The 22,853-nt window shown below is 36.7% G+C and overlaps 1 protein-coding gene across 8 annotated transcripts in view; it reads right to left on the reverse strand.

Moving 5' to 3' along the window:
- LOC128497386 (poly(rC)-binding protein 3-like) overlaps positions 1–22,853 on the reverse strand; it is a 292,930-nt gene that overhangs the window by 69,025 nt on the left and 201,052 nt on the right. The window contains exon 1 of one of the 8 annotated variants that reach the window (XM_053467435.1): positions 16,766–17,266. The exons of 6 other annotated variants lie outside the window; for them this stretch is intronic. The gene's annotated coding sequence lies outside the window, so the exon portion shown is untranslated. Of the gene's footprint in view, positions 1–16,761; positions 17,267–22,853 lie in introns of those variants that run through there. One more of the 8 variants, XM_053467433.1, reaches the window with a different exon arrangement.

Consider the following 22,853-nt stretch of genomic DNA (forward strand, 5'->3'; position numbering starts at 1 on the left):
TTTGAAGAAATAATATTGTACAGCGTTTGATGAAAGTGGGAGGTGCAACTGAGAAAAAGCATTCATTCTGTATACTACCCCAAGTGTCAGTGCTTAACATCTAAGTGATCGTAGCCACCTACACAAACGATTAACTAAGGCTGTGTGTTGCCTACCTCTCATCATCATACTGGGATAATTAGTGCTTTTCTTAAACACCTTTTGCAGTTGGGAATCTTTTTTTAAAGTATTAAGCAAAATCAATGTGGATCTTACAGAGCAGACATGTCGATATTTTAATAAACAACAGCATTGCGAAGCAGCGTTTATGTTAATTTGCCTGTTTCAAAGTGGGAGGGTGTTCTGCTACAGTACATGTGACTGACTGCCTGACTGACTTCTTATTGGTTTAGGAGTAATGGGGCATATATATAGGAAGTGTTCTTAGGTATGCTTCCTGTTTTCGGTAGAAACTGTGGGAGTGAAAAAATAAAAGTTAAATTCCTAACTCTTATGCTAAAAGAATACATCCACTGATTGCTGAAAAATGCATTGGAGTCCACACAAAAATACCCCAATGTGCATTATTAAAATAAATGGGGAAATAGACTGTGCCTTTAGAAAATGCTGTTCAATGTAGATGCCGTATCAATAGCTATTTTAAGCAAATAAACCTCAATCCTCAATAACACCACTATAGCCACTTTTAAGAAGTTTGTATAGCAACAGTCCCTGCTTTTGGGTGATATGACAATAAAGTGTTGATGTCAAAGTTATGAATGAGGCAGTTGTTTTTACTTGATTGAGGTTTTATGATGGGACGGTTTTGAGCATTTGAACATTCTAAGAGTGATATTTCTAATGATGTTCTTAGCTATGTTTAGCTACATTCAGTATAGTAGGTGGGATAGCAATCCTATGTGCTTCTCTAGAGTGACATGGCGATCAGACAGAATGAAAAGTCTTTTGTAATCTCATTTTAGTAAGACTTATAACATTATGTCAGTATTGTATATCTCGAGTGTGGGGTATAGCCAGGGCCAGTTTCCCCAAGGGGCTGATTCGTTTAGTATACCAGTTTTACTAGAGGAGCACCACAAGATATGAAAGACCTGATTGTAGAACCACCCAGCCCACTTCTAAACGCACACATTTTCTGTTTCACTAACTGAAGGTATGCCCAACTACGAAAGATAAAGTATTATCATATATCACACAGCAGCGGGCTACTGTGAAACCAACTACACACATAGTTTTAGCTCATGTCACACAGGCTGGTTCTTTGAATGGAGATTTATCTCAGCTATCTCCCAGTGAAATCAGTATTTAGCAAGAGTCTACCAAGACGCTGCCAACAATTTTGAAACTCACTGAACCCATTTTTTTAGTTTAGTTCAGATCTTTTTTTTTCCACTTCCCAATCAACTAAAATGTCAGTCACCAAAAGGTCACATTCTATCCTCACCCATGCCCTGGCTTCATTTATATGGGATTGTTGTACATTGGTTTACATTGTTCATTATTTAAATAAATGTTTTTGGAAACATACAAAAACAGTGGCATATTCAATGAGAAGAAATGCAAACACCAAATCATGTCTCACTGAGGGAATTTTTGTATTTTCTACATTTCAATTATTTTGCAGAATTAGATGGAAGCGATGAAGAGGAGTACATACGGCTCCTTTGTCTCTCATCAATTCAGATATGAAGATTTGATTTGACCTATGCTCAATTGTCTATTGCTGGCAGTATAGCAGATCACAGGTTGAAGCACAGGCAAAGTAAGTGCTAATAAGTCGCCATACATAGACTAGTCTGGGGATTTCAAGTGACATATCCTGTCTGGATTGTTAATAAGGCATTGTTCTTGACCAATGAGAAGCTATTACTACCACAGAAAATATAACAGTCGTTGTTGGAAAGTTCAAATAATCATTTATGAAGTCCCGTATTACAATATACTGTAAGTATGGATATGTAATTGTGTGTATGTATTTGAGCATGGATGTGTACTTTTGTGTGTGTGAGCATGGATGTATACTTTTGTGTGTGTGAGCATGGATATGTACCTCCGTGTGTGAGCATGGATGTGTAAGTGGGATGAGATGGAGTGTGTGTTAGTGAGTATGAGTAAGTGTGTGTAATTTGTGTGTTTACATATGTTTTATGTTGGAAGGAGGGGGTTCAAGGGGCAAAGAAGGCACAGGGGGGCCGGGGTGAATTTTCCCATCAGTGCCCGATGGTTTCTAGTTATGCTCCTGTCTGCCGGAGTTAAAAAGCATACATTGATTTTATCTTACCTCTTGTAATTCCAAATACTATACTGATAACAATTCATCTTTGGGACAATCCAGTTTTCTCCAAAATATACCTACTTTTTTGTTTACTTCTGCTACACACAACTGAGCTGTGTTATTACAGATTATTTAGATTGAACCTGAACTGTATTACTATTACTATATTTTTAGTTTGGGGTAGGGAGATTTAAGTTATTCAATGTCATTTTTGAATAAATACGGCTACTGGTGATAGAAGTTACATTGCAACAACAGCTAGGAAATTAACGCGGCCTAGTAAGAACTCTCTAGTCCCTGATGCGAGCTTAATCTACTCACAAGAGTAGGGCACCCTTCTCCTTCTACACTAGCATTTCCCAATGTCTGCTAATGTTTTTGTCAAATGCGTATATTGTCAATTTTAATGCTATTGTTAATTTTCACTCTACTTTATTGTAGTAGCACTACAGAATCTGCTTCAGCAATATACATAAAATGTAATGTGATTCCATCATTTATGATTGCTTTGTAAAATTTTAATTGAAATCTTGTTCTAGAATTTTATGGATGTAGTTTTCCAGCAACTGTATTCAAATAATGCAGAAAGCAAATGTGGGGGCTTTCTACAGACTCGTCTTAATCCTAAAACAAATAAACATAGGCCAGGGATTTCCCAATACTCAGAAACTGGGCAGAGAAGAAAGGATCAAGTGATTCTTTTTCTACTGCCAAATGTTATGTTCATGTGGAAGTGTCATTCATGCCTAGTCGGGATTAGCTCGGATAAATGGTACAGAATTAGTTTAGAAATGTGCTATTTTTCTTCAAGAACAGCAGCACGCGAACACACAACAGGTTGTAGATAAACTGACACTTTCCCATAAAGTGACCTTAAAGTACTTTAAATTAATTCATGCAATAACGTTCACAGCTCAAAATAATTCAAATAAATGCTTTGAAACCACACAATTATGTACACTAGTGGGACAACCAACATCTTTCTGAAGACTATTTCTTCCCATTAGGTAGCTACTGTAAGGAAGTAGGTGGCAGGAGTCTTTAGCTAAAGTTGGGCTAACATAGAGGCTTTGAGGACCTCAGAGGCCTCTTTTTCAGACGGAGTGACCTCAGAGGTCCCGAAAGCCTATATAACTTTACATCTTTTTCTCTGCCGGCCCAATAAAAGGTATCAACTTGAACTCAACTCCCTTTCTCTTGTGCTAATAAAACAAAGAAAAGACAAGACAGCCTTTTATAACAAAAAAAACCAAAAACATCCATGTAGATCCATGTTTTACCCGAGTTAAGTAGTCCCATATAGTTTACTCTGGAAATAAAATAAATAAAAAAGAGATAACAGCACCAAACCGATTCACGGCAGAATTAATCAGAAAACAGTCTCAATTGGAGAAACAAACCAAATATTCCCTTTAGGAATACTGCCTGATTCCCTTTAGGAAGCCGAGACTATTAAGATATCCCATAAAAACTGCAAAAGGCACTGGAATGAAGAAAACTCTTAAGAGGAAGGTATAGAAGAAAACAAGAGATGCAGTGTAGTTATAGCAAATTACAGAGTACATTTAAATACATTAATCTAATTACTTTACAAATTAACCAAATTATGAATTTCAGAACCGAGACACTTAACTGGATTAGCCAGAAACCAGACCCTTCTGTGCTGCGTTAAGATGCTATGATATACATAACATTGTTACAAGGGATTTGGGCTTGTTCTCCTCTACCGAATATATTTGTGCTGATATTTTCTCAGAAGGTGGTGGCTGGCATATATAAAAATCATTAATGGTTTAGAACATTAACAAAGAAGCCGTGCTCAAACTAAGGAACATGCAGGAAAAAATGTATTTGCAGTTTAAATGTATCCCTTTTAGTTTACTAATCTTTCAAATTGACAAAAATAACTAGTGTGAAAGTAATGACTTCTCATTATGTGAATGCATACAAAATGTAATCAGAAAACGTGTATTTTCATCTCAAACATTTGTAATACAGTACATATCTCTAATAAAATAGATGTGGTAGTAGAAGCATTATTAAACACTCATCTACAGACACCGGATAAGACAGGCCGCTTGTTTTTCCCTCAGAAATCTCATGGTGCTGCCACAACCGCAAGGGATTCTGGGTAGGCACATGCAAATAAAGTCAACTATAGTCCATATAGAATACAAATATCAAAACCTCACACATAAACCATTGACCAAATATGATTATGTTTGCCCCCAACATATAAGGTCTTCCTACTTAATGCACTTTAATGCATATGACAGCTGAGAGGTCCTTTTTAATTAATTGCAAGCGTATGGTGGGTTTCTGCAGAATTACGCTATATGCGTTTGCCTCTTTGTCAGCCTCCGAAGGTGTTTTCCAAGCAGGAGGTGTGTTCGCTCTAAAGTTGAAGCACTTTCCTGCCAAGTGGCTCAAAAAGTTGGACCACGGAGAGGATGAGAAGCTGCAAGTCTGCAGCTTCTCCCTAAGGTAAGCATACTTTTCTCCAACTTTGAACAAGCTACAAATCCACATTTTGGCATTAAACCCATCATGTACTTGTGGGACCCTTTCAAATCCTCCCCATTGTTACTTCGCTTTTGTTATTTTTATACTTCGGGTGGAATTTAGGATTTAGGAGAAACTGAAATCTTGAAATGCGAAACTCAACATTTACACATGATTTTCAGGTACAATAAAAGCTATTACTACCTGCAATAAAGAAGTATTCCTCCAGGAGCCATCCATCAGAGCCCTTCTATAGAAATGGATTCCAGACAGAAAGGTTACGTGGAGTTATCCTTGGCTCGAATTGCAATGTAGCAATCAGGCAGGTCAGATTATTTAATGGTGCCATATGGCCAGGAGCCCTAATTACGTAACATAATCTCTTTCGTTTCTACGCTTATCTGGTATTTAAGAATTACACAAAGCTTTGAATATTGCAATCTCAGGGAGCAATCTGTAAACCCGTGAGAGTTTATCTGTATGTATTTCTGTGCAGCGTTTTATTTAAAATATAGCACCATGGACGGTTACAGTGCTCGAAACCTTTTAAAAAAAAAAGGTCATAGTAGCATATCTAAGCAGGACTGTCATACTTACAGAATTGGCTGGTATGTGAAAAAAAGGAATTTTGGTACAAAATTGTACTGAGGAAATTATTATTATTTGTTTTGTTCTCGATAGCCATACTTACCAATATCTAAACGTCTTAAGTACATATATGTGTGTAGTTGTCATGGCATCTCAGTGTGTTTCACCTATAAGACAACCCATCTCTTCCCCTTTTATTGTATGCACATTGCCCAATTTTAATATTCTAAGATCACCAGGAGAGCATGCATAAGACATCCAAGCTTGCCAGGCAGGGACTTTGTATAAAGTGCCATGAGGATTGATGGCAGAGTCCATAACTCCTGTTGTAGCTGTATGTGTAACTGTATATTTGTGTATATATATATATATGTATATATATATATATATATATATATATATACATACATATATATATATATATATATATATATATATATATATATATATATATATATGTTAACCCCACTTAACAAATATATAATAATAATATTGTGCATGCAAAGTTGCCTGCAGTCTCAATACATGGGACATCAGAAAGCTGGAATTCAGGACTGTTGTCAGGTATAACCCCTTTAACCAGTGGTGTGTTTATGTGCTAAGTAATTGTGTGCAATACACAAACATGCCTTCTTCCAAATCAATGCTCATGAGTTTACCAGATACAGCAAGGAACATTTTGGCACAAAGGTATTACTTAGAGTATCGTCAACACAAACTGCATATAAACTGGTCACTGCGTAAAAACAAATTATATTCAATTATCACTATTGCTAAATGTCAGATTGTGAATTCAGAAATAGTCAAACAGCTAATCCGTGTCCAGCTGTCCACATTAAGAGCTACTCGCCAGGAGGAGACCCTTGACGCTAATCACTATGGTCTATTTAGATAAAAGATCATTGAGATCATTGCTTTTTTGGCCTGGTAATAACACCTCTCATAGAGATGGGCAGAAGACAAAACTTTGGCTGGCTTTCCTGTTAGTAAACACCTTATCTATAAAAACAGAGAAAAGATTCCCTGTAACACAGCGTGACACGAGCTTCTGTCTCTTGACCTGTCTATTGACATTCTATTCGAGAGCAATTAGCAATATAATTACATTCCCCCCAGTGTACTCAAGATAAACTCAGATTCTGTTTAATTAAATAACGTAAAATTGTTTTGTAAATAAATACAGTCTTCTTTTACTTTACGTAAATTTGCTATAAATAAGTAATTGCACATAATCCATAGAGCACAATGACTATACTTCTCAGACCATGGCCCTTCTAGCCTGGTCTGTCGTTTCTCCATTGTTATCAGTTTTAGAATAGAAGCTCAAAATAAATAAAGGTCATAGAGACTGTAAACAGATACAAATTAAGAAGAACGTACAGTAAGAATTTGTTGTAGATGGCTACCTTGCCGGTTGTATTGTGGAAACCCAAGTAAAACCCTAACTACGGGCAAAATAATTCTATTATTAGTTAAAAAATAAAGGAAATGCGTGTGTTAAAAAGGAAAGGTCATGACCATGCACCGATTTAACCTTTGACCTTGTACTGGAACCAGAGCCTCAGAGGTCATTGGAAATATGAAAAGCTGCTCAAATCCCATTAATTTTAAGAGAGAGAGAGATAAAAGTAAGAACAAAATGATGCACTTGTGTTACAATAAACTGTAACCACTTTTACCTTCTAAGAGAAGAACAATACCATGTTAACATATCTGTTTAACAACTGACTTTATAAGTATGTCTACGCTGCATTGAATGTTGTTTTTTAGCTTTTACATGTAAAACTTTCACTATATTAAGGGATGTGGCTACAAAAAGAATCACTTTTTTATGCAGACAGACCACTCTATTGGGTGATCAGGCTCCATGGCATACCATTGCTCCATGGACTGCCTGGGTTAGAGATCTCCTTTCTATCTAGCCCATATGCACTGTGGATTGCATACCAAGCAAACTAACTTGCTGCGGATTGCGATATGATGTCATATGCCGCTGTTCAATTTAGAGAAAAGATGCAGAAAAGGTAAGTGGAGTGGGGGGGGGGGGGTTCGTCACGATGCGGCCCTGTGTAAGTCCAAGGCCAGCTCTTAACCAAAATACACCACTTTATAACCCCAATTGAAATCAGAAAATAGTGCACCTTCAAGACATAGATGAACAGGACTTTGGTAAAAGCTTTAAGATGGACTCGTTCTATAAGAGCTTTCTCTGGCCGTACAAAGAATCAGGAGTAATTTTACAAAAGTGCAACGGTGTTCTCCATTTTTGACTTTAACAATGAAAGCATACATTTATGGAAAGGGTCATTTAAAATGGTACCGTGTCAAAAGGGCTCATGTAACGTGGAGGGCGAAAGCCTCCACTTATGATCATGTTTTCAGCCATTGCTGAGAACGAAGTTAGACAGGTGCCTTTCGCTGAAGCAATATTGCTGATGAAAACACTGATTATGTTTGTAATTCCAATTGGAAGACAAGAAATAATAATGTTTCACGGATTATTAAAACATGACAGCTGTTTAAAGTTTATATAAAATGATATTCTTTTGTGTCATTTTAATATTTTATCATGTTGCATTGTGCAAGAATTGTATTCTTTAATCGCTGGCATTGGAACACGACACACTATGAAATTGGTTTCTTACACTAAGTTTAATTTTATTACAGCAATAAATAAAACAATAATACAAGGATATGGTGTGATTCTGTAAGGTTGTCTGTGCCCTTATTATACAGCACCAATGGGGTATAACAATTGTGCTGGGCTCACAGGCCAGCTGGCCAGGATTTAGCGGCTCACCGGCAGGGATGGCAAATCTGGGTGCTAGTTTACTGTATGCAGACGTCCAACAATGCAATGGGAAAAGTGTGTCAGCCCGTTAGTGTTAACAGGCACTTAATACGACGGTGATAATCAGACTTAAGTAGTCCTCCATTTCCTGTTCCCAGTATGCCAGAGTATATCCCAGTTTGTGGTAAACATACCGTACTATACACACTATCCAGTGATGTTGCAGTTTAATATACCAGTGTACATATAAAAAGTAGTGTCCGTAGTTGCATATCAGGGCCGACTTTTAGCATTAGCTATCAATAAGTGCAGAACACCAAGTGCCACTGCGTAGGTGATACGAAGTCGGCACCCCAAGCCTACCCTAACAGCCACGTATATCCTATATGGCTTTATATAATGTTCCCCTGGGCTGTCTTTATGTTAACTGGGGCCTAGGACAAGTCTTCTCTCCATAGCCTTTTAGCTAGTAGCATACCAACACTTCCTCCTTTGAACTTTGAATGCTGCCTGCTTCTGGGTGCCAGCATATGATGTCATATCTCAGTGTGGAGAGGTCTGTGCCAGCGCCCAGAGACAGGGCCCAAGTGACTGCAGCTGTAAGGCCCTAACTTAATCCTGCAGCTGCCCCTTTCGCCTTATAATGAAGAGGACCCTGTCCAGAGGTAGCTGGCCTTCCATGATTTCCCCTGATACTCGGGCAGACAGCACCTATGCTAACAATGGTTCTAAGAACCTACTTTTCTGATCAGTTTCATTTTCTGGTATCTGGAAAAAAATGAAAACTGAGTTTTATGTAGGAATAGATTTTAAAAGATATTATGTAGTAAATGTAGTGTGTTTCTAAGCCAACTGTGTTGTAATAACATTTCCTTAAAGGTTTTAGATAAACAAGTGATGCATGCAGTCATTTTATCTGATAATGATATAGCTGAAACAGCGACACAAAACACATTTACAATATCCTTGCCTTCGAGTAGCCCCTGAGGGAATACAAAGAACCAGCACTTGTAGCTGTAGTCTCTTACGTTAATGGCTTTGAAAACATTATTACAGTAATACCTTAAAACACCCAAGTAGTTCCCTTAGAGGACACTGGATTTGGTTACAATTTGGAATCCTCCGGATAAATTTGACCTAAATGAATCATCATCGCCAAATGGGTGATTTGTTTTTGGCATGAATCTCCCGTATCCACACACTTGCAGAAAATGTTAATTACCAAGTTTAATTATTAGAAATCACAAAAACCTTATTGCCTTTTTGTACTGTTTATTGTCCCTTAAGGACGTTTGGCCACCATAAAGGCTTTTTTGAATAAGGCACATATGGACCAGCTTTTATTCTCTACTAAAACCCCCATCCATCTGTTCTTAGTGTAACTTAATAACATATGCTAAACTGACTTGTGTGTCTTCCATAGAACAACGCTTTTGAAAACTGCTTATAAATAGAATAGCAGCTAATGTTTATGACTACAGATATAAGCCGAGGGGAAATGGGTGAGGGTGACCTTACTAGTGGGAGCTAAAAAAAGAAATGATATTCCAAGCAGAACCAAATCCTTGGATAATCCAAGGGAATCCCTATTGTTATATGGGAACTTTGGATAAAAGCCCAGCAGCATCTTGCCGTTAAAAAGTAATATAACCCTTTAACTTCTAGAGATGCTTACCATGCTAAGATTACATATGCCTCTTATTCATTTAAGAGTAACTACTGAGATGAGTTTCATTCCATACCAATAAAGTGTAATTATGATGAAATGTCCTAAAAACAGAACCGTCAATAGAAACATTCCAATGCTTGCTATGGTTACTGCTTAGTGTTTGTAGTATTACACCACCCTACATTTCAGATGCTCAAAAGAGGACACTTTTGGCCAGCTTGTGGCATCACTACGATGCAGCACTTTACCTGGACTATAGCTATATTTGTAATCGAGTAAGGCATACGGAAGAGCATAATGAATTTTTATACAATTTAATTTTAAAGACAATTTCTGTTGATTATATACATATTATTTAACTCTGAGGGCTGTAGAACACTGTGATAGATTTAAACGATGAGATCAATTGGGAACAGAAAGACAAAGGGCTTTGACATTTAGGAGGTCCCATAACTACTGTATGGACCATTCCATTTGCACCCATCTCCTGTTCCTAAAGGACAATACCACATAAATATATTTATATTCACAAAATATATATCTTTAAATATTACCAAAGTAAAGGCTGTGCAGGGAGAGATAGGCTACACAAATGCCAACATTATAATATTAACATATTTATCACACCATAACAGAAATGCCACATAGCTCATGGACAATACAGACACACCGGCGATATGCTTGCGGCCTAATCATGCGGTTCCTTGCAGACCTTTTGGCATAATAAAATTTATGGTTGGGTTTCCTTAAGAAATGTTCTTTCTCATCCTACCCTTCTCTGTCCAGTTAGCCATGTGTGGGAACACAAAATTAAAAAATCAAAACACAGCACTCTGTCGCTTTGAATTAAAATGCTGGCATTAGTTGAAAGCTCTCATGTGAAATATTTATAGAACCCATCACACAGATTCCTGACAGATGTGCCCTGTACATTTTAAGAGAATTAAATCAAGAGGGAATAAAATAAAAAAAATAAAAAAGCCCACTGATATTACGAAAGTGAAAGAAGCTTAAGTTCCACACAGTCAAATCTGCTTAAAATATTGATGGACTTAATATATGCCTCCTGTTCTAATATAAATGTAGGGAACATTTCATACACATATACAGTTTCTATGGCAGCCTTTTCACCTCTTTTATACTAAAAGGGTTAAAAGGGCCACGATGAATAGAAGAATTTTGCATTGTTCTTGCCACCCTGATAATAATGCAAATACAGTATGACATATGATATATTAACTAAATTAAATCATAACGAGAGATCATTTAAATTTAAATTAACAAACTTTTAGGGGCTACCGGCTAAACTGGCTATAAGTCCAAATGGAGATAGACTGCCTGTGAATTGCTTGGATGATAAAGATCTGTATTGTTCCAGCCTTTAAATCTGTTGCAATCACACTATGACATTCTGCCTTCCCCAGGTACATGCCTTAGGGCATACTGTGGATAGATCTGATACTGTGCTTGCTTACTCTGATTTGTTATGCAAAATAAGCAGTATCTTTACATGTGGTATTAAGTGAGTAGGAGTGATAGTATTACCGGTATGTATGCAATGTTCAGTGACTAGATGAAATATATTTAATGCAAACTTCCATAAGAAACATACATGATCACATTTACGTATGCAGCAACAAATCTTCATATAGCACCGCGTAAAAGTCTGTTTAATCCTGCTGATGACTTTTGTATAACAAAACTAAAGCTTTCTTCAATACAGTTTTAACGGAAGACATTTAACTGAATAATCTGTTATTCCAGCATCCATGTTACCCAATACCTGAAAACGAACTGCAAATGGGTAAGCAATGCATTATTCGCTATCCAAGAACGTGATGGGAAAGTGAGCACTGAATTGCTGAGATTATGATCATGCAAACTCGAGAATATATCCATATTTCCATCAATCTATATGAATATCAATCTAATATGTCAATGATTAGAAAAGAGAGTTGGGCCAAGTCTTTCAAATATATACACATACTATATATATATATATATATATATATATATATATATATATATATATATATATATATATATACACATTGTCAAGGATAGCTGAATGGTAATACCTTTTCTAACTGGACTACCATTTAGTTTTTAGGATGGGCTTCTGAGCATGTCATCCTCCTCTTATTGAGGCCAAAGAGTATTGCTTCAATAATCATTGTGTTATATATATATACATACACATAAATACATATATATCTCTGGATTGTAAGGTCATTTGAGCATGGCTCTCTCTCTATATATAGATATATATATTTAAATATAAATGTATATAAATACATCGACTTTAATTTATGTTACTTGGTTTGCTTATTTTGTCTTTATATGTAATATCATTTTCTGTGATGTTTTTTGGGTTAACATATCTTATATGGTGAATGTCAGAATCATTCTTTTTTTGATTGTTCGCACACAATCACACACATAACTGCACATCTACAATCACCCAGACTCACGCACACTTGGTCTCGCCCTCTCCCTCTCCCTCTCTCTCTCTCTCTCTCTCTCTCTCTCTCTCTCTCTCTCTCTCTCTCTCCCTCTCTCTCATTAAGTAAATGTGCTGAATAAACCCTTGCTTCTCAGTCAAATCCTATCAGCCATGGATTTCCTACTTAATGCTAAAACCCAAACGACCCATTTTCCCATAGCAAATATTTTGTAGCAGCAGAAAAAAATAGATGAACAGTACTTAAAGAGGGCTATTTTTACCATGCACTTCTAACAGCAAAAGATTAAAAATCTGCTGAACATCTCAAAATAATACACATTATGTACCAGTAAAAAGAACATTTCTGTAAAACTTTAAACACATCCACTGAGTTTTACTTAAAATTTATCATTCGGAATTGAAGGCTGAGTTATTACAGACATTAATTTGTGACACTTTAGTGGTGAATATTGTAAAATATTGTAAAATATCCCATAAATATAGTCATATATATGCACATAGCCATACTGGTCCAAAAGGAGATGGTAGAAGGTGACACCCTTTCTTGGGTGCACAAAATATGTGGTCAAGTAAGCTTTTGGGAACCCGGGAGTCTCTTCTACCATCTGAAGAAGAGTCCTCTGAGGTCCCAAAGCAGGTGCAACATCATTTTCTACGTTGGTCCAAGAAATTGACTAAACACAAAAGTACCTGAGGACAAAATCCTTATTTATACACCTAGTAGACAGACGTGAGCCCACAGCAAGTTTCGAGAGAGCATGCTTCTGTACAAACAAATATGCACTTTCTATAGGAATACCATAGATAGTTATGTCTTGCAAATCCCTCATCCCTCTTTCCTTTCCTGATGTGTGTTCTAGAAGAGGTGCATATATATATATATATATATATATATATATATATATATAATGGCATATCATAGGATTATGCGCTCTGTAAAAAAAATCAGCACAAATACAGTACAATACAAAGTGGGTCCTGTGGCCTAGTGACCCAACAGCACATGGGGCTTTCCTCTGTACAATGCGGTCCTGTAACATGGCACTTTTCCTAATATTTGAAAGCTACAATTGGATCATTTCCATTGAAATGTATATTACATGTACCATGAGCTGCCTGCTATAGTTGTTATTAACGTAACAGTATACACAGTCGCCATTCACAATGCATTTGGTGTGTAAAATATAAGCGAGAGGTGAACTTCACAGTAGAAGGTGCAATGTCACATAGCACTTTGGCTGATGGCATTCACACTTGGGGTGTCAGTTAAGTGTGTAATGTGTCGCTGCATGTTGTCTTGCACAAATCCTCGAGACTCCCACCTGCAAAATGCTTTGCCATAAACCAAGACAGTAATATGACTAATAGCGTACTTTTCTTGTAATATTGATCCAACGACTCAACTAAAATATTATTACATTTTTATCTTTGACTTGGCAGAATGTATGATAACCATGTTGCACGGACTAAACTATTATGTGAGTTGAAATGCTAGCCGTCAGCTGAGAAGAATATACCAAATGACATTTCTAGGAATGGGGATATCATCTACTGAACATACTACTGTTCAGTTCATACACTATTCCTTTTTTTTTCGTTCAGTGATCTTGAAATAGTTGCATTGAGAATCAAGGACATACGATGGAAATAAATTGTCCATCAGACGCATGTATTACATATTTTTCTGTATCGCGTTACAATGTGTTCATATTTTTTTATGTTTTCATCTTGTTTAACAGCGTACAATTTTATTATCTTTAACATTGTTGATAACAAATAACAAGTCAAGGCAAGCATTATTTTTGAGTAGGATGATATTACAATTTTAATGTTTTAATCACAATAAAGTATGGGCATATACATATATAGTTGAATTAATGGGTATATATATATATATATATATATATATATATATATATATATATATATAAATATTAGTTTTTTTACCCTTTTGCATTGGAGATTCTATGGGGTCATTCTTTATTTACAGGAATAGAAATTATATATATATATATATATATATATATATAAAGTCAAGTCATTGTGGATTCATGTGTTTAAATTGTATTAAAAATCATGAACCTCTTTGCTTTCTAGTAGTCATCCAATATAGAGATATGCCAAACCAAGAAGTAATAATCACCTACGTAACAGAAGTATCAGAGATGTATGCAAATGTCACAATCGCAATGGAATTCCAAGACAACGTGTTTATTACCATTGAAACGGTGAATTCATTTGGAAGATCCCAATGATGTACGCCCGTACAACTCCTCAAATATGTCAGTTCATATAAGTCAAAGAACAATGAACAACACACCACTCTAGGCTTGTTAACCAATATTAACCAACAATGAACACTGGTATAATTCGTTTACAAAAAAAGGCACCATTGAGACAAGCTACCATCTTGTATGTATAAAAAAAACATTGTGTCTATCCTAAATTTAGATTTGCACTAAAGAATCTAAGGACATTTATTATTTATGAAATACACTAGGCAGGGAAATGACTTGAAATGCCACCGCGTCAATAAGTACTTTAGCTTGAAAGACAATGAAAAAAACAATATATATATTTCGATTTAGGCTCCATATATAGCACAAGGGTAATGGGGATGATTAGATTAGCTTAACGAGACCATCAACCTTAAGTAATGCTAGTACTGGTCATAAATGATACGATATGTGGCCTTCTGCACACAAACTTTTATTGAAAAATATACATGCATATGTGTAAACCATATGACGTTAACAAATTCAAGACTGTCTTGGTCGCTTCTTTAGGCATATATAATGTGCCTACACATTCAAATCCATCAAGCTGCACTTCCAGTGAACAATACCATCCTTATTCACAAGGCAGTTTAATACCATTCAATTAACCAGTACAATTTACTCCTCTGTATACAATAATGCTTTGTTACTTTGGATCAGGTGTCCCCAGTGAGTTTTAGAATTAGCCCAAAATGTTTTGAATATACATTTTATAAAATCCTCAATATATATATATATATATATATATATATATATAGTCATATATTAAAAAAGGAAGTCTATGAAGAACATACATAGTCCGGGGCGAGCTGGAGCCCAAGCAATCTATTTATAAAGCAGGTAAATCCTCAGGTATGGCATCCATTGCACGTTAAAGTCATTTAAATTCTATTTATCTAAAAAGTTTATGAAACCACACCCTGTGTACCTATCACACAACTTAGACATTGAATTTGAATTGTTACATTTTATTCTTCCAAGAGCTTCCTACGTGATATTTCCACTTGACACTGAAAATAACATCCTTTAAGATGCCATATAAGAGAAAAATCAAAACTTCAGGAACAGTGTGAATCATCGCATTCAAAAAGGCCATGTTTAACCACCGGTAAAAGTGCAACATTTCAGAAATGGCCCACAGGACGGTATAACATTGTTACTGCAAGGTAATTTGTTTTATGTAACCAAATTGTTTTGTATTATTTGGATAAGTGGCCGTGGTAATGGAAGTCTGGAGAAAGAAATCACCCTCTGTTCTCTTACAAGTAACATCTGGCCCAAGACTGTATCAGTTATTGATCAGCTATTTATATATGTATGTAGTCTATGCTACTCAGTTACTGTTATTATTATTAGTACTATTATTTTATTAACTTTGTTAAAATCATATTCACAGCAACACGAAAACCTGCTAAAAATCTCAGTTACACCAAACTTTTATTTTGCATATATTATACTATATATATATATATATATATATATATATATATATATATATATAATTATTTCTTGAATTATATATTATTTTTAGTAAGTATCATAGTATCCATTAAATATGTATACAAAATGAATTGTTACACAAAGAAGAGGCCAATGAGTATAGTGGTGAAAGTTTCAAAGTTTAGTTTACAATTGAAAGACAAAAAAAGAAACCAGGATAAAAGTCAAAAGTAAAAATCCCATAAGTTTCACTGATTTGCTATCTGCTTAATTAATGGTCAATGTATACAAAGAAGCACTGGCATGAGTATCTCCTATACAACTACATGACCTACATAAATGTCAGCCAAACGGATGATCATTAACGAATGTATTTCTGAAACCATGAATCAGCAAACGCATGTAGAAAATATCAATTTATGCAATTCTGCTCAAACACCAATTGCTTCAAATACATTTCAACATACAATCAAGCCAGCTGTAAAGAAATCTCTTCGCCATAGAGCTTGCAATCTATTCAGCGGATGTCAACAGTAAAACACCCCCTCTCAAACTACACAGGGAAACAACGTATGTGGGACTTTATAGCAACACGGGTTGTTGCCTTATCACTTTTCAAAGTCAAGAAAGAAGCAACGAGGCAGTTTATCTACTAAGGACAAATATAAAGGCAGCAGCTCAGACTCATACATATCTAGAAAAATGCCATTCCCTAAATAGAATGGCTTCAGTGACAGATAAGAAAGCTGTATTCACCAACCTGTGTCTCAGCTGGAAAGCTCAGGGAGAGTTCCTGAACAATGCTCTTTCTTCTGCAGGGTCACAGCGAGTGCTGTCCTTCTATTTGTCTCTTGATTCCAACTGAGGACAGATGGCCAGGAGCCCTGAGCCTTGCTGGAATGAGGCAAAGCTATGCTTTTTTTTTTTTTCCTTCCTCTTGCTTAGCCCCTGGCAGATAAGCCTGAGTCAGGCACAGTGAGCTCACTACACCCCCCCTCCACCAATCATTTCAATTAGTGCCACATGAGAGGAGCTTCTGCCCAAAATCTGCTTAGGAAAGGGCCAGAGGGCAGGGCAATCTCCTTTGCTCAACAATGACCAAAAGCGGCTATAAATATAATGAACAAAGGCTTTGTCAGAGCTGGGAATGTGATGTCCTAATCCGATAGAAGAACACTCTACCCAACGCACACACGCGCACAGAGGCACTTCAACAGCACAAGACCTGTGTGCAATTTACGTCTCATCCCATAGCAGGCGGTCTGTCCATAAAGAGGAATCACCAGCAAGAATACATTTAAGATGTTATCCTGATCTGATAACAGGACCGTGCGTGTAGTTCGCACATGACTAAGCCATCTCCTGCCTCTGTGCTGCCCATTGAATTCATGCGCTGACAGTTCCTGGAACTACCTCTTTATGGATCTCACCAGCATTATTAAGGATAACAGAACAGCAATGGAGGTCAATGTTTTAACCATTTGAAGAACAGCTACTTTTCTACACTGACTGCAAAACCTATTCTATTATAAAGCAGACCTCATCGCTTTACTCCGAGTAATGCCATTAGTGCAATTATCACTCAAGTACTCGCTCTCCAAATGACCGAATATAACTGTATTTCAAGATGGCTCATATTTACCAGTAAAACCCAGAATCGCTAAAAAGCCAGTCATTCATGATGTCATTAAACATAATTACACTCAGCATTAGCTGGAATGTTCCTCTACCGCTTTTTGTTTTTCAAATAATTATTACAACAATACAATTACTAAAACACAAAGGCAAAAAAAACAGAGAGAAGAAACAAAAATGACACTAAAAGCAAAATACTGATTGTCTGTGCATGCATTATATACAATGTATCCATCACTATGTACTGCAACCCTGACTGAATGATTTGGTATTTTATTTTCGAAAGCAAAAGCCATGGATGTAAAGAAGCTTTTGATTTTTTTTTTAAACTGGGATAGTAAGGAAGTTTTACTTTATCGAGAGGGTCGTAGATAAATGGACCAGCCTCCCAGCAGACGTGATAGAGATGAATACAGTAAGGGGATTTAAGCACGCATGGGATAGGCATATGTTATCCTGAATCTAAGACGAGACCAAGGACTGATTAAAGTCTTGAAATCAGCTGAATGCGTCTTATCTGCTGTCCATTTCTGTGTTTCTAGCGAAGTTAAGAGCTAGAGTTATAGAAAGCAGAGGAGGAAAATATATATATGTAGAATCCGACTCTTACCATGCATGCGAGCACAGACCATGTGCGCTCGCTGTTACAGAGGCATCTGATTGTCAGTTTTGCTGTTGTGATGACAGCTGCTTGCTTGCTGCTGCGTATTGTTTGTTTATGGGGGGTGGAGATAAAAGGAGTGGTTTTCATTTCAAATGCCTTCTGCAGCCTGGGAAGGTTGTCTTTAAAAAGACAATACATTCATGTTGCTAGGGGGGGGGATGTCACCGGCAATAAGGAAATCAGCAGAAGGCAAGGCTACACACAATTACACCGCACTCTCTGCATACTGTAAAGGTCAAAGCCTATGCATTGCTTAAACACAGCTGTGTGTCCACTCGCCGCTTATTACACAGTACTTAATAAGCTAAATAATATATAGAATTGAGGCTTCTTATAGAACATGGACTATCGAACATGGATTACAACTCTCGTAATATTCAGGCTCTATAAGTTGTAGCCAGAACACCAATAGATTAAAGTTTTCCTACTAATAGCTCTAAATTCAATAATAATAATAATAATAATAATAATAATAATAATAATAATATATTATACATTCAGTGAAAGTCAAAGGCTATTAAGATAGATAGATAGATAGATAGATCATTTCTCTCTCTCTCTTTATATATATATATATATATATATATATATATATATATATACACACACAGATAGATAGATAGATAGATAGATAGATAGATAGATAGATAGATAGATAGATAGATTTATGACTTTAAATGACTCTAAAAAAAACCTCATGAAATTGAATGTGGAAGGCAGCATACCACAATTATGCAAAGCCGGGGGACACAGCTCCTGACCTACTTTTCAAGTGTTTGCTCTAAAAACAATGAAATTACAGAATAAATCCCATGCATTTTCTACAAACACAAGAAGCTTAACTATGAGGTTTAAAGATAATAACGGACAAGAATTATTGTACTGTGATCGCCAGTCACATCGGGTTGGCCGTGGACAGTTTTGAAAGTGATTGTCACAGAATCCTTGCGGAAGATGCTAAACCACATTAGCGAAATAGTAGTGTGAGTCACTGAAGCGTAATTAAAATCGGCTGCTTACTGTAATTGACACCCATAACTAACACCCATTCTGAAACTATACATCACGTATAGAATTTCCAATTTGTTTCCATGACCTCATTCGTGATTATGGGATGCCATCTATGATTTAATAACGATTCAGCGGATTAATGAGAGGCACTCCGCTGTAAAGGTTAATATAAACGGCACCGCAGTGTTAATTCGGCAACTCAAACTATAGACGGAGATAACATATATACAAATACAAATGTGTCCGACTAGAATGGGAGAGGATTTGACAAACCTAGACAAAGTGATACATTAGGTAAAAAGGATCCTGCTCAAAAGCTTACAATCTAGAGGGGATGGGGTGAAGAGAGGTATCGAGAAAGAGGGAGAGATAGTGTCGTAGATGAATGTTGAAGGTGCCTTAAGCAAATACCGTATTTGCTCGATTATAAGACAAGGTTTTTTTCAGAGCAAATGCTCTGAAAAATACCCCTCGTCTTCTAATCGGGGTCGTCTTCTAATCAGACCTCTGATCTCTGACAGCCGGGGAAGGTATACGTGACGGACGCAGACAAACCTCGCTGCTAGCCACACCTCCTCCCGGCTGCAGCGGAAGGAGACGTCAACCCGCTCCCCCGGCAATACAGCAGGAGATTGGAAGCACCGGTAAGTGTGTGTGTGTGTGTGTTAAATGGGGGCATAGGGCATTTCTGGAATGCCTTATACACCTATATGCCACTCTGGCACTTAGGGGGTTAAAAGGCATATTATGGGTCAGAGTGGCATATAGGGAGGTATAATGCATTTAAGGGGGCATTTAATAGAGCAATCTGCCTCCTGAAATGCCTTATACCTCCCTATATGCCACTCTGCCCCATAATATGCCTTTTAACCCCCTAAATGCCAGAGTGGCATATAGGGGTATAAGGCATTTCTGGAGGCAGAGTGCTCTATACAATGCCTTTTAACTCCCTTAATGCCACTCTGCCTCCTGGAATGCCTTATACCTCCCTATATGTCACTCTGCCCCATAATATGCATTTTAACCCCCTAAATGCCAGAATGGGATATAGGGGAATAAGGCATTTCTGGAGGCAGAGTGGCACATAGGGGGTCAAAAGGCATACCATGGGGCACGGTGGCATATAGAGGGTTCAAAGGCATATCATGGGCCACAGTGCCATATTGGTGTGGCAAGCCTGGGGGCAGATGTGCGTAACTGGGGGACAGGTTGGAAAATACAAGGAAATAAAAACAAAAAAAATATTTTTCTCAATCATAGCTTTTATTAAAAAAATAGTTTACATGAATTAACATTTACTGGTAAAACTTTTTTCCTTTAGGGTCGTCTTATATTCAGGCTTTTTCTTTTTTTCCTAAGTTAATATTCAGATTTTGGGGGGTCGTCTTATAATCAGGGTCGTCTTATAATCGAGCAAATAATCGAGTTCCTCTAAAGGTTTAATCACATAAGAATATTCAATGGAATCTTTTAGTATCTATGGCAACCACTTGTGTCACATGACAATTAAGGTTTCCCAGGGAAAAAAATATGAATGAGACAAAATTGTACATGATTAGTAAGTTATTTCTGGGTAGGGTTTTGACATTTGGATAAGATGTTAATTATCATCTGAACGCAAGATGTATTGATTCGATATGTATGCATTCCGACTGTAGTCAATTATATTTCTTGCTATTATGCAATACAAGAAATAGGGGAAACTCTGTCCACCCTAGAAGAAAATGAAATCTATGCCGGTATTACAAAAACCCAAATGAATTTAAATAATTGAAGTAGTTGCTTAGGGTATTGCAATTGCACACACTACATAACCGATAAAGGCCAACAAATCGAAAACCGTTTCTACTCTGGCACACAGGGGATAATATCTATGATGTCTAAATTGCTGCTTTTCAGCAAAAGACATCAATCTCTCGTTAATGATGTCATCATCTGGATGAAGCTTGTTCTAAATGCATCTTGCAATAGAGCGTCACAAATCTGTTTGTTCCAGACAGCTATCTTCTGGAACACTAGCACAGCATTTAATGCAAAATCATAGGGCAGGCTGCAATATAATTCCTGGCTGCACAGTACATGCTTACAAATTGACTAATATTATTTCTTTTTATCTTAATTATTACTATTAATAACACAGCTCTCCAATAGGTAGAGTGGGGTATCGGAGTATTCTTAAAAAAAGAGTGGCACACACCACGTTGGGAGGAGTGGGTGATAGATTAATCTATCATAGTACAATTTATCATTGGAAAGAGACAGAAATCATCAAAACATAACATAATACACGAAAAAAAAATGATAAAAACATATCCTTAATCCATAACATGACTTATTAAATATATGTTCATATTAACTCTTTTAATTGTTCAGTAATCGATAATCAAATAGTAATAAATAGCTCCCATTCCAAGTGATATCAGAAAGCCCTGTTTTTTTTTTACAAGGACACAGTTTACGATGATATCTACCAAATTTCTACATTTGCAATAGCAAAACAGCAATTCAATTATGACCTAATTATGACATTAATTAGTAATGACTATAGAGTTCCCCTTGCTCTTAAAAGCTCTTGCAATCCAATACTTCACTTGATTTAGATGGTAGTCCACTAAAACATTGCACAAACCCATGTAGCAAATGGATACGTGAACTCTATTAGTAATGTCATCCCCCAGGGAAGCATGGCCACTGTGTAGTAGATTCATAGCTCACAATTGTGTCTTCTTGGAATCGATGACAGAAGGCTGTTATATTGTTTTGTTGCAAAAAAAAACAAAAAATGAAAACAGAAGAAAAGGATTAAAATATGCATGCTACCTAAATATGTCTGTAAATCCCTCCAGCTGTCTTTTATTCCATATTTTAGTCCCCTTCCCTGCAGGCGTTAAGAAAGGAGGCTTCGGTACAACTTGACAACGTTTTGCTGACATGTTTTCTGTCCATGTAAGAATGTGTCCATGCATTTATATACAAGGTGCGCATACCTGGGAACTTCCCAAGGCGGGCTGCATGGAGTTCCCTCTAAGCTCCTCCTTATAGCAGGGTCGAAGAGGGTGTGGCCATTATAAGAAGGCAGTTCTTTGAAGGGGTGGGAAGTGGGCCGGGACTAAGCAGAAGTAGGTGGGACCAAATGCTGCTTCCATATCTGGAGATTGAAGACGCTAACCTGGAGACTCTGGGTTATCATGATAGACGTGTATTGATATGATATATTTCTCCTCTTGTATCTTTTCCGCATCATAACAGCCTGGTATGGACCGCTATGCCAGATCTGCAAGCAAGTTCCTTAATTCATATTTTGTATAATAGTTTTCCTATATATATATACCAAATATGTATTTTAGGGAGATTGTTTTTTTTTTTTGGAGCTACTAGTCCCTCTTTTCACCCCTTCTTTTGTCTCAATTACCCATACTATTTCTTTAGATTGTAATCTGGTTTATTAAAAGTACATACAGATACAATTTTAATTTTAATTGTGGGCACAAAATGTTTAATTAGGAAAAAAACTATTAGGTATTTTGCTTAGTTGTGT

This window comes from Spea bombifrons, chromosome 5 (assembly GCF_027358695.1).
Source record: "Spea bombifrons isolate aSpeBom1 chromosome 5, aSpeBom1.2.pri, whole genome shotgun sequence".
Classification (NCBI taxonomy): domain Eukaryota; kingdom Metazoa; phylum Chordata; class Amphibia; order Anura; family Pelobatidae; genus Spea; species Spea bombifrons.